The following is a 13292-nucleotide window of genomic DNA, read 5'->3' on the forward strand; positions in this document are numbered from 1 at the left end:
ACCATCCACCTCCCTGTCTACCATCTCGCACAAATCAGGTCTGACTGCACCCAACACTCCTGCCGCTGGATGTGACCACCCTTACTTTCCTCCCTGTTGGACCAATTCTGCTCTCCCTGCTATCGGAAAGCTGTTGTAAAACTTGAAAGGGTTCAGGAAATGATTTACCAGGATTTTGCCAGCGGTGGAAGGCTTGAGTTAGATTAGAAAACAGGGCCTTCGGCCCAACAAGTCCACACCGACACGCCGAAGCGTAACCTACCCAGACCCATTCTCCTACATTTACCCCTTCACCTAACACTACGGGCAATTTAACTTGGCCAATTCACCTAACCTGCACATTTTTGGATTGTGGGAGGAAACCGGAGCACCCGGAGGAAACCCACGCAGACACAGGGAGAATGTGCAAACTCCACACAGACAGTTGCCTGACGCGGGAATTGAACCCAGGTCTCTGGCGCTGTGAGGCAGCAGTGCTAACGACTGTGCTACCGGGCCGCCCACGGTATAAGGAGAGTTATAAGGAGAGGCCAGATAGGCTGGGATCTTTCTCCCTGGAGCATCGGAGGCTGAGGGGAAGATCTTATAAAGGTTAACAAAATCATGAGGGACATGGATAGGGTGAACAGTCAAGGTCTTTTCCCTAGGGTGGGGAGTCCAGAACTAAAGGGCATCGGTTTAGGATGAGAGGGAAAAGATTTAAAAGGGACCTAAGGGGTTACTTTCTCATGCAGAGGGTGGTACGTGTGTGGAATGCACTGCCAGAGGAAGTGGTGGAGGCTGGTACAATTACAACATTTAAAAAGACCCAACATGCTCTACAAGAGAACTGTCAGAGTGGGAGCACTGCTCTGTACTTCTGATGGAGCCCTCATCAAAATGTCCGCTCAGAAATTTGGAGCTCCCAGCTTTTGAAGGAAGTGGCCGGACAGCAAGATTTCCATACTTTGGAAAATATGGCCTGAGTGTACCAACCTGAGGTGATACTATACACAACAGGACTACTTCTGTGTCAAATAGCATAAGCAGCAAGTGATAGACAGAACTGAGTGAGTCCTTCCCTCACAGATCAGATCTTACGCTTTGCCGTCTTGCTGCATCTAGTCACAGACAATGAGAAATGTAAACGACTCACTGGAGAATCCAGGATTTCGGTGCACAAAACAAGGTTGAAGCGTTGACAACAATCTTTGGCCAGAAGTGCCAAGTGGATGATCCTTCTTGCTCTCCTCCAGTGGCCCAGCATCATAAAATGCCAGACTTCAGCCCAATTCGCTTCACTCCATACAATAGCAAGAAACGGTTGGAGGCACTTGACACTGCAAAGGCTACAGACCCTGACAACATTTCAGCAATAATACTTAAGACCTGTGCTCCAGAACTTGCCAGTCCCCTAGCCAAGCTGTTCCAGTACAGTTACAACTTTGGCATCTGCACGACATGAGGAAAATTGCCCATGTATGCATTGTGTACATAAAGAAAGACTAATCTAATCCAACCAATTACTCTCCCATCAGTCTACTCGCAATCATCAGTAAAGTGATGGAAGGTGTCATCATCAGTCCAAACAAGCAGCACCAGTTCAGCAATAACCTGCTCAGTGATGCCCAGTTTGAGTTTCGCCAGGGCCACTCAGCTCCTGACCTCATTATAGTTTTGGTTCAGACAGGGACTAAAGAGCTGAATTCCAGACATGAGGATGAGGTGAGAGTGACAGCCCTTGACATGAAGGTCATGTTTGACCAAACGTGGCATCAAGAATCGCTGGCAAAACTGGAATCAATGGGAATCAGTGGCAAACACTCCACTGGCTCGAGTCAAACCTGGCACACAGGAAGATGGTTGTGGTTGTTGGAGGTCAGTCACCTCAGTTCCAGGAGATCTCTGCAGGAGTCCCTTGGCGTTATGTCCTCAGCCCAATAATATCCATCTTCTCTGAATCATAAGATCAGAAGTGGAGATATTGGTGATTATTTGTAGCTTCTTAGACGCTGAAGCCATCCAAGTCTAAGTACAGCAAGATCTGGACAGTGTCTGGGCTGCGGGCCAACAAGTGGCATGTAACGTTCATGATACAAAATGCCGGGCACTGACAACCTCCAACAACACAGCACCGAACCATTTCCCCCTTGACATTCAATGGCATTAACATCACTAAATCCTCCATTATCAACATGTTAGGGATTACCATTATCCAGAAATTGAACTAGATTAGCCAAATAAACATTGTGGCTACAAGAGCAGATCAGAAGCTAGGAATCCCACAGCAAGTAACTCATCTCCCAGTGCCCCAAAGCCTTTCCATTAAGTCAAGAGTGTGATGAAATACTCCCACTGACCTTTACTGACAATTCTAACAACATACAGGGAGCTTGACACCATCCATGAGAAAGCAGCCTGTTTGTTTGAGACCTCGAGGCTAATCTTATGGACTTTCGATCTGATGCTGCCCTTTTTCTTCTGAGCTCTTTTGTTTTCATATTTCTGCTTTTTTCAAAAATCTGTTTTTTATATCTAAGATGTCTTTTTTTTTAATCCAGGTTTTTTGTACCTAAGATGGTGCCAGAGAATAGTGATATTGCGCTCCTATACTTGAGTTCACATGAAAACAAAAACCTAATTCTAATTCCAACATCCACAAACTTTCATTCCCTTCACCACCAATACTCAGGAAATGCAGTGTTTCCTTTTATTATGCACTTGTGTGACATGGCCGTGACCGACTGACCAGAATGTCAATAGCTTGTCCCTTATTCTCCTTGAGAAGGTGGTGGTGAGCTGTCTTTTTGAATCACTGTAGTCCGCGTGTTCTGGACTGACCCATAATGCCATGAGGGAGGTAATTCCCAGGAATTTTACCCAGCAAGAGTGCAGGAATGGTAAATTACTTCCACAGCAGGATGGCGAGTGGCTTGGTGGGGAATTTGCAGGTGATGGTATTCCCACATATCTGCTGCCCTTATGTTTCTAGATGGAAGCGGTGATGAGTTTGGAAGGTGCTGTCTGAGGTATTTTCTGCAGTTCATTTATAAATAGTACACACTGTTGCTGCTGAGTGGGTGATGGAGAGAGTAGATGCTTGGGGATGTGGTACCATCTACAAGTGTGTATCATCTACAAGATATACTGCAGAAATTCACCAAGACTCCTTCGACTGCACCTTCCAAACCCATGACCACAACCATCTAAAAAAATGGTAAGAACAGCTCATACATGGAGAAACATACAAGTTGAACATAGAACAGTACAGCACAGTATTGGCCCTTCGGCCCTCGATGTTGTGGTAACCTTTTATCCTGGTCTAAGATCAAACTAACTTACATACCCTTCATTGTACTATCATCCACGTGCCTATGCAAGAGTCGCTCAAATGTCCCTAATGTGTCTGACTTTACACAGAGTGGTGGATGTGTGGAATGAGCTGCCAACAGTGGTAGTAAAGAGAGTGTAAATTTGAGGCCATTAACCAGCATTTCAGCAGTCTAAAAAAGCCCTTTGGATTTTCTGACCTCAGTCTAACAGAAATGGATGAGTTTTAGCATTCTTTGGAAGCCATTGTTGTGTATCTTTAAGTTTTTGACCTGGTACTGTAACTTTTCTGTCTAGCCCTGATTATTGTGTCTGAATCCACAATGAAGAGAAATCTGATTTGCAGATGCCGATGTTGGACTGGGGTGTACAAAAGTTAAATGTCACATAACAACAGATTTATTTGGAAGCACTAGCTTTCGGAGTGCTGCTCCTTCATCAGGTGGTTGTGGAGTATACGATCATAAGACACAGAATTTATAGTAAAGCTTTACAGTGTGATGTAACTGAAATTATACATTGAAAAAGACCTGGATTGTTTGTTAAGTCTCTCATCTTTTAGAATGAACATGTTGGTTTCAGTTTAAATCGCAGAATTTTTTTAAAGTTACATTGTCAAGTGAACTTTAACAATTGGCGTCATGCTGGCAAAGACAGTGCATTAAGGTGTGAGGTGCCCTGTGTGAGACTGTCTGTGCCCCAATGATCGGACTGATTCCAATCTAAAAAACTGATTTGCAGAATCTTACATGGATTCATGCAGTTTTTGAGCAAAATAAAATGTAATTCTGCAGGTACAAATTCACCCCACAAATTTATATGGGTTATGAGTATCTGTGAGAGAATGTATATGTGTGTGAGTGTGAGTATAAAGGAATATAAGTCTGTGAGAGCGTGCATGTGGGTGTGAGTGTGGGAGCGTATGTGTGAGTATATGGGAGAGAGGTGTGTGTGTGTGTGTGTGTCTGTAGGAGTGTCTGTGTGAAGGAGTGTCTACTTGTGACCCTATATAGTGCAATAGGGTCACAAGTAGTGTGACATGTACCCAAGGTCCCTGTTGAGGCCATCCCCATGGGTACAGAACTTGGCTATCAGCCTTTGCTCAGCCACTTTTTGTTGCTGCCTGCCCCGAGGACAGTCATCCGAAGATCAGAGGTTGAATGTCCGAGACCCCTGAAGTGTTGTCCGATTGGGAGGGAACACTCCTGTCCGTTGATTGTTGTGTGGTGTCCATTCATCCATTGCCGTAGCCTCTGCTCGGTCTCACCAATGTACCATGCGTCAGGGCATCCTTGCCTGCAGCGTATGAGATAGACATCGTTGGCTGAGTCGCATTAGTACCTGCCACGTACATGTTGGGAGGTGTACCCACGTGTAATGGTGGTGTCCATGTCTACACTCTGACACATCTTGCAGCGTCTACCATAACAGCGTTGTACGGTGTTGTCAGCCAGGCAGTTTGCTACGAACAATGATCTGCTTGAGGTTTGGTGGTTGTTTAAAGGTGAGCAGTGGAGGTGTGGGAAAGGCCTTGGTGAGGTGCTTATCCTCGTTAATACTGTGTTGCAGGTCGCAAAGAACATGGAGTAATTTTTTGGCTCCTGCAAAGTACTGGACAACAAAGAGTACCCTGTCAGTTGCAGCTCGTGTCTGTCTCCTGAGGAGGTCATTACGGTTTCTCACTGTGGCACATCGGAACTGGCAGTCGATAAGTTAAGCATCGTACCCTGTTCTTATGAGGGCATCCTTGTGCACCTTCAGGTGTCTGTCACATTCCTCCTCATCCGAACAGATCCTGTGCATTCATGGGGCTTGTCTGCTTGTTGTTTGATTGCTGTTTTAATATGTTTCGGGTGGAAGCTGAAGAAGTGAAGCATTGTGAGGTTATCTGTGGGTTTGCAGTATAGTGAGGTGCTGAGGTGTCCATCCTTGATGGAAATGCATGTATCTAAGAATGAGACAGATAGAAGAGAGTAGTCCATGGTGAGTTTGATGATGGGATGAAACTTGTTGATATTACTGTGTAGTTGTTTCAGTGACTCTTCACCATGAATCCAGAGGAAGAAAATGTCGTCAATGTACCTGGTGTATTGTGTTGGTTGGAGATTCTGCGAAGAGGATAAATCTAGCTTTGTGATGAGTCCTTCATCTTTAATGGTACTTGGTCATCAGTGACTACAGAATCCTCAGACGCAACAGATCAGCATTAGTGTCTATCAGAAAGTGGCCCTTACAGCCAGGATTGACCACCCAGATGAAAGAGAAGATGGCTTGTCCCCCCAAGTGGAGGATACCCAAGGAAACAAGGATATAGCCAGGCAGATGAGTTCATCCTGGCGCAGTGTGTGGACAAACAAAGTGCTTGCAGGAGGATTGATAATCTAAATGTAATAATAAAGCTAATGTATTATAATTAGCTATCATTTTGAATTTAACCTTAGCTGAAAATGTGTTGCTGGAAAAGCGCAGCAGGTCAGGCAGCATCCAGGGAACAGGAGAATCGACGTTTCGGGCATAAGCGCCAACCTCAGGAACCTGATTTCTAATGGGAGGAGAGGATTATGGAATGCTGAAAGTAAGGGCCCTTCTCTTCATCTTCAAGACTTCTTTCACCGAATCCCACCATCGACCAGCAGTTTGCCCCCTGCACCACATGCTGTGATCACCCACACCTCACAAATATTTCTCATCTTCCTTCTTCTCCTTTCCCCCAACTTGGCCTCTCTGATCTTCTACTATCACAGACACTGATCCAACTCCATTGCTCTCAATCTCCTCTTATTTCCAAAATACTGGAAAGCCCAGCCAGCTAGTCTCTTGGCCCCCAACTTATCCTGACAACCCTTTCAGCCACCTACCCAGCAAATCCTCCATGACGATTTGATCTAAAAAAAACCAATCAATGAGCTCACTAGTGGATCGCCTTCCAGCCTCTGATCTGCCTTCAGGAAGATGGGTCAGGGGCCTGGGAAACCAGCAAGCCAACTGGAAGGAGTTCTCTTGTGCACCCAATCAAATTCTGCCCCAACCAGATTGTGAAAGGAAAAGAACTTACACCATCAGGAGCTCTTTCAGTTCTTTATCGGTGGGTATGCTCAGAAAGCAATTTGAAATGTTGCACCTTTCCTGTTTCTGTACAAACCTGTTGATTTGAGCTGTACCTTCAAACTCTGCAGATATGACTTTCCCTTACATTTTACTCAAGCATTCAGTCTGTCGGCTGATGATCTACCAGGTTGTTCCAATGAAGGAACACTGCAAACCTGGCTGATCAAACACTTTACAATATATACCAGGGCAGGCACAAACTCAAACCTGGGCTTCCTGGTCTAGATGTACAAATACTAACACCACAAGCCTGTATAAGGTTTATTGCTTGCAGGCTGCGTCTTTCCTTCTGTCCTCATTAGTTTAAGTGGGTTATACAAATAGTATAGCAGTACCTTTCAGCAGGTCCACATTCGGTCCTTTATGTAGTCTGTCTAGTCTTTGAGTAATGAATTTCACCTCAATGTCACCAGTTATTCTGATTACATTTATTTCCTCTGACAATATTTAATGGTTACAAAGTTATCGCAAGTAAACTCGATTGCCTGCCATTTGAAAAACAGCACCATGTTAACATCATGCTATGGCAAAGCAAAAACCTTTTCATATCAGAAGATCTAGCACACAGAGCAGCAGTTTATGACGGAAAGTAATTCATACATTTGTCAATGATTAAATAGAATGGTTTCAATTCTTTGATGTAAGGTGGGCATTATTAGCAAGGCCAATGTTTACTGCACATCCCTAATTGCCCTCCAACTGAGAACTTACAAAATTATTTCAGAGGGTATGCATTCAATGGTCAAGCACATTGCTGCAGGTCTGAATCAGATGCTGGCCAGATCAGGTATGGAAGGCAGATTTCCTTCCCTTAAGGGCATTAGTTAGTGAAATGAATGATAATCAACAATAGCTTGACAATCAATGACTACTTCTGAGACTAGCTTTTAATTGAAGATTTTAATGAACCGAATTTTGATTCCACCAGTTCCAGTTTGAACAATATCCCCAGGGATGTAGCCTGGAGCTCTGAGTTACTGGTCCCATGGACATTACCACTCAATCCCACAATCCTAAAACTACTAACAGGAAATTAATAGGCATCGCTTTCAAAATCCATACAAATAAATTGCCTGTTTCACAGTGAACAACACATTTGGCTAGTTAAGTCAAAGGAACAAACCCATTTCAGAACACATCAAACGACAGAGTTTGATCTTTAAATATATGGAGTAAGTCAGATTTGATCCTCCCACTCAATTCTCTGCAATGATATTGAATAATATAAAACTTTACTAAGATGACTCACATGCAGGCCTCAGTGTCAGCAACAAACAGGAGATTACTCAGTATGAAACCAAGTGAATTAAAGTGTCCCTCTTTAGTGTCTTACCACAGTGAATATGTGATTACTATTAATGAATGTGTGAAAGAAGAAAATTAAAACAATTTGTAAGAATAGCATATTTAAGCAGAGAGCAGACTTGTTGATTGCCTCTCAGGTTATGTATAGGAGCAAGAACTTTCAAACTTCAGACAAACATTCCAAGCACCTCCCAGTTTATATCTGTGTATCTTCATGTATCCATGATTTCTGAATTATTGGTGTCACTTGAAGAAATGGTTAACAATATTACACATACACTAGGATTGACTAATTAGCCACTTATTATTTATTAATTTTGGGATGTCATATGGAGAGGCTATCTTTATAAAGTAAACACATAACCACAAATCTCTCAGAGAAGAATTTTAACTAGTAGGTGGACGCTTCACCTGTTATTTAAAATAGAATCAGGAAAATGTTGATATTTTCAAAAAGGTACTCGTCAAAAAATGGCTATATTTGTTTTAGATGTCAAAGAGATCCATTGAACAGAATCGGTGGATGTACTTGGAGCTATGAGCAACCGATTCTTTTCAGGTTTAATGCAGAAAACAATATCACAACTAGTTGTGCTACTTATAATGATTGCCACTAATTAAACAGATTAAAAATCACACAACACCAGGCTATAGTCCAACAGGTTTATTTGGAAGCACTAGCTTTCGGAGCGCCGCTCCTTCATCAGGTGGTTGTGGAGTAGAAGATCATAACATACAGAATTTATAGGAAAAGTTTGCAGTGTGAGGCAACTGACATTATATATGGAGAACAACTTGGATTGTTTGTTAAGTCTCTCATCTTTTACTTAACAAACAATCCAGGTTTTTTCAATATATAATTTCAGTTACATCACACTGTAAACTTTTGCTATAAATTCTGTTTCTTATGATCTTATACTCCACAACCACCAAATGAAGGAGCAACACTCCGAAAGCTAGTGCTTCCAAATAAACCTGTTGGACTATAACCTGGTGTTATGTGATTTTTAACTTTGTCCACCCCAGTCCAATACCGACATCTCCAAATCATGACTAATTAACTAATATTTGCTGAAGGCAGCATTAACTTTTTATGACTAAAATCCTCCTAAGTGTTGGTTAAGGATGTCAGATTGGGTTCAATCTTGACAACAGTCTGGGCAAATTGCCTGCTGACATAGCCCCACCAGTTCAGAACTGGGGAAAGGAGTCACATATCAGCAATAAGGTGAGACGAGTCCAAATTTTAACAAAAAAAGTACCTCAGAAGAATAAGAGAAAAATCTCTCAAAATATCATTTGTTAACATTATTATTCAGCTTTATATGTATATAGTACCGTCGTTCCATATAAACCTAATTATAAATTAATTTACCATTGAGATGCAAAGTGGGCAAATAAAGCCAAATTTCCAACTTTTATATTGGATGCCTGAACAAAGAATAAAAACATAAATTTTCCAATAACAACCCCAATGCTTTCTATTTAAATAATAAATCTGTGAGCTGCTCTTGTTTACTGGAAGCAACAGCAAAAGGAAAAAAAAATCTGAAATGTTTCAAGTTCCATAAGGTAACTGGATATCAGAGTCAGAAAATTTGAAACAAAACACATACAAAAATGTTACACTGCGGGATAGCCCAAAGAAATTTTGAGCAAAAATATTACTGTTGTTCGATAAGTGAAAATGACAAATATTTTTAATTGTGGGTTCCCAAAGTAAATGAAAGAGAACACAATTCATGCAAGTCTGTTCAGTAAACGTTTTCTCATCTTTGAAGAGCCACCCATCATCATTGCAACATTACTATCATTCCCATTTTTTCTCATCAGCCACCATGTGTGAAAGTTATAATGTAATGTCCCAGAAGTGGTCACGTCTCTACCTCTGAGACACAAAGTCCAGGTTCAAGTCCCATCTGTTGCAGAGTCATAGAGTGAACAGGTTGATTAAAAATAATTGTTCTAATCTGATCGATCTCTTGCAATTTTACATTTACAAAGAAAAAAAATGCTAAATAAGTTTTTCACAAGAGTGTCAAAACAATATCACACTTCAAAAATGCAACTGAGCTACAAATGGCTCCATCATTTACACGTTGGAATGCATTTTCTCCAAAGGTGTCACTGCTATTTCTCCATATTATTTGTACATTCTTATCCATAAGAATGGACATACAATACCAGGAGCACAAAGCTAGTAAAATTGTTATGATGTTTTCATAAATAGTAAATTACTGCAATAGTTTCATTATTCCTGGAAAAATGCACCTTGTTTTTCCTTACTCTTCTACCATGAATGACAATTAGCAACTAACTGGTCGACCATAAAACATATACATCATATCCACTTTGTTTCACACATTTTGCAACCTCAAGGTGAATAGGTTTCTGTGCCTGGACTTGGTGTGGGAATTCAGAAGAAAGAAATTGGATGAACCAGTGAAACAGCATAAATCCCTAAAAATGATTATGTTGTTGTTCTGGCAGTCTTACTGATATCTTGCCACATTACTCTAAAATATTGGAAGGTCCCCTCTTTAAGCTTTGGTCTGAGGTCACATCATATCTTCCTGCACCTCTTATAATAAGTACTTCATTTCAAATGACTAACTTTGATTCTCTTCCTTGTTGTATGCGGACACCAAACACTTTCTTGGATTAGAAATAGAATTAGATCTCTGTTTATTGTCATGTGTACTCAAATTACAAAAGAACAGGAGTATAGTGAAATATGTACAGCATCACTAACACACAGCATCATAGAGTCATTGAGTCATACAGCTGTACAGCATGGAAACAGACTCTTCGGTCCAACTCATCCATGCCCCCGACCAGATATTTTAAATTAATCTAGTCCCATTTGCCATGATTTGGCCCATATCCCTCCAAGCCCTGCCTATTCATGTACCCAACTAAATGCTTTGTAAATTTTGCAATTGTCTCAGCCTCCACCACTTCATTCCATACACGCAGCACCTTTTGCATGAAAAAGCTGCCCTTTAGGTCCTGTTTAAATCTTTCCATTCTCATTGTAAACCTATGTTTTGGACTTCCCTACCGTGGGGAAAAGACCCCAGAAATTCACCTTATCCAATTCCCTCATGAATGTATAAGCCTCTGAAAGGTCAACCCTCAGCATCCAACATTCAAAAGAAAATATCCCCAACCATTTCAGCCTCTCCCTACAGCTCAAACCTCCCAATCCTGGAAACATCTTTGTAAAGCTTTTCTGAGCCCTTTCAAGTTTAACAACATCCTATAGCTAGGAGACCAGAACCGAACACCATCTTAGGTATGAACTACAAAAAAAAGAGAAAACAAAGAAAAAGGTTACACTACATTACAGATATCCATAGTATAATTTGGGAAAATAAGAAATAAAGCTGAAAAGATAGGTCCTACAGTCTCCAGATATAGATGCTTCAGTGAGTAGATACATTGCATCAGTATGTACTGAGTATTATTTTTAAAAAGTTAAAGAAAAATATACCTGCATTTATATTTCACCTTTCATCACCTCAAGATGTAACAAAGCATGTTGCAATCATTGAAGCATTTTGATGTGTAGTCACCGATGTACTGTAGAAAATGAGACAGCAAACATGTGCACTGCAAACTTCCACAACGACAATGCAGCTGTGGCCCATTGATCTGATTTGGTTATGTTGATTAAGGGACAAACATTAGCCAGAGACCCTGGGAACAGCACTTTCGCAGTACAACATAGGACTGTGTGCTGAAAATTTCTCAAACCCACACCTGACTGAGAAGCAAGACTGCTCCTAACTAAAAAATGATTGGCACACTATAATTTAAATTAATTCAATAATGTTTTGCACACATTTAATCTATTAGCTGCATGAAGTTGATGAGGCAATTGTTTTTTGTATGTTTTCTTGGTGTTAACTGTAATTCAATTACTACTTCCAGACAGAGTTTGAATTAACATTTTTTTAATGATAAGCACTTTATAAATGTTAGCGGTGAAAATTTTAATAATCTGGCACTTAATTTACAAATCTGGGTAAGCATCAAAATGATTTTTTTTTAAGTACTATAAAGTCAAGGTAACTCACAAATTAGTTAGCAATTTAAGTACTCTTATTTTACTTGATAACGACAGTCAGTTTTTAGATAAGTTCATTAACTTCTATCAGAAGATCTTGACATTTGCTTTTGCTTATCATCAAATAAGTAACATGCTTAGACAATAAAGATAAAATGGATTAGGGTTTCATAAACAGTTAGTCATCGAGGCCTGATCACTTTATTCCTTCGTGTGTAGAGAAACATCTTTGGTAAATTAGCTGAGTGAGGTAAAAGTTGTTTGGTTCCGGTTCCCTCTGCTTAGCCACAAAATCCTTGTAAAAGTGTTTCTGGCACAATATTTGTCCCTTGTTTTGTCACTTATTTAGCTACACAATAAACAAGGTGTATTTTCTGGGTGAGAGGTTTGCCCTATACCTGCTGCTACCATATCAGTCCTACATGGGAGGTAGCTGAACTCTCAAAGAGGAAACAAACACAGAAGCTGCTGGAAAAGCTCAGCAGGTCTGGCAGCATCTGTGAAGAGAAATCAAAGTTAACGTATCTGGTCCGGTGACCCTTCCTCAGAACCTGAGTGACAAGAATCACTTAGAAAGCACCTACACATTACCAATATAGTGCGTGCATATTTTATAAATAAAAGTTCCCATTGAAATGATGGTAAATTTCTTACTCTTGAAGGATAAAATTAAATAGGCAAATGAGCATTTTTCAACTAAAATAATCTTGTGAATTTCAGATTACTGTAATTAAAATCATTAAATGTTTGGTGAAAACACACATTTCTTAAAGCACGTATCTTGGAACTGATTTTGTCCACTCCTCAGTTCTGTCTTAAAAGCAGTTAGAAACAAAAAAGAAGACATGCCTGTTTTAGCACAATGGGATTTATAGATAGTTTATCCTGGGATCGAAACAGTAATCTGAATGCCAAAAACACTGATAGATTAAAGGAAAATGACTGAACAGTATTTCCAGTTAATAGGCTTTGGGAGACTATGAAATAGGGCATGAGGCAGACAAGTCACATGAAACCCAATGTAAGAAAATGGAAATTGCTTCAAAAAAATCCAAAGGAGCCTATTATTTAATGGAATAGGAAATAAATAACTGGAGAAATGAAGATTTGCCGGTCCCTATGGATAATAAACTGATACAATGGCAGCACAGTTTGGTGTCAGTGAATAAAGGAAATCAGATTTCGGAGTGTATTAAAAGATCAATGTTGTGCCAAAAGAGTGAGGAACGTCTCCAACTTAGAATATGTGTGGGGTTTGAGTCAGTACAGCCCAGAAACAGAAGAGCAGCTAGGCTAGAGAGAAGAGCAGAGCTGAAAATGTGTTGCTGGAAAAGCACAGCAGGTCAGGCAGCATCCAAGGAGCAGGAGAATCGATGTTTCGGGCATGAGCCCTTCTTCAGGAATGAGGAAAGTGTGCCAAGCAGGCTAAGATAAAAGGTAGGGAGGAGGGACTTGGGGGAGGGGCGTTGGAAATGCAATAGGTGGAAGGAGGTTAAGGTGA

The 13292-nt window shown here is 40.8% G+C and overlaps 1 protein-coding gene across 6 annotated transcripts in view; it reads right to left on the reverse strand.

Moving 5' to 3' along the window:
* Window positions 1–13292, reverse strand: part of LOC122549394 (hepatocyte nuclear factor 4-gamma-like) — a 135819-nt gene that overhangs the window by 55320 nt on the left and 67207 nt on the right. Inside the window, exon 1 of one of the 6 annotated variants that reach the window (XM_043689145.1) lies at window positions 11216–11291. The exons of the other annotated variants lie outside the window; for them this stretch is intronic. The gene's annotated coding sequence lies outside the window, so the exon portion shown is untranslated. Of the gene's footprint in view, window positions 1–11215; window positions 11292–13292 lie in introns of those variants that run through there. 6 annotated transcript variants of the gene reach the window in all.

This window comes from Chiloscyllium plagiosum, chromosome 4, assembly GCF_004010195.1.
Source record: "Chiloscyllium plagiosum isolate BGI_BamShark_2017 chromosome 4, ASM401019v2, whole genome shotgun sequence".
Lineage (NCBI taxonomy): Eukaryota > Metazoa > Chordata > Chondrichthyes > Orectolobiformes > Hemiscylliidae > Chiloscyllium > Chiloscyllium plagiosum.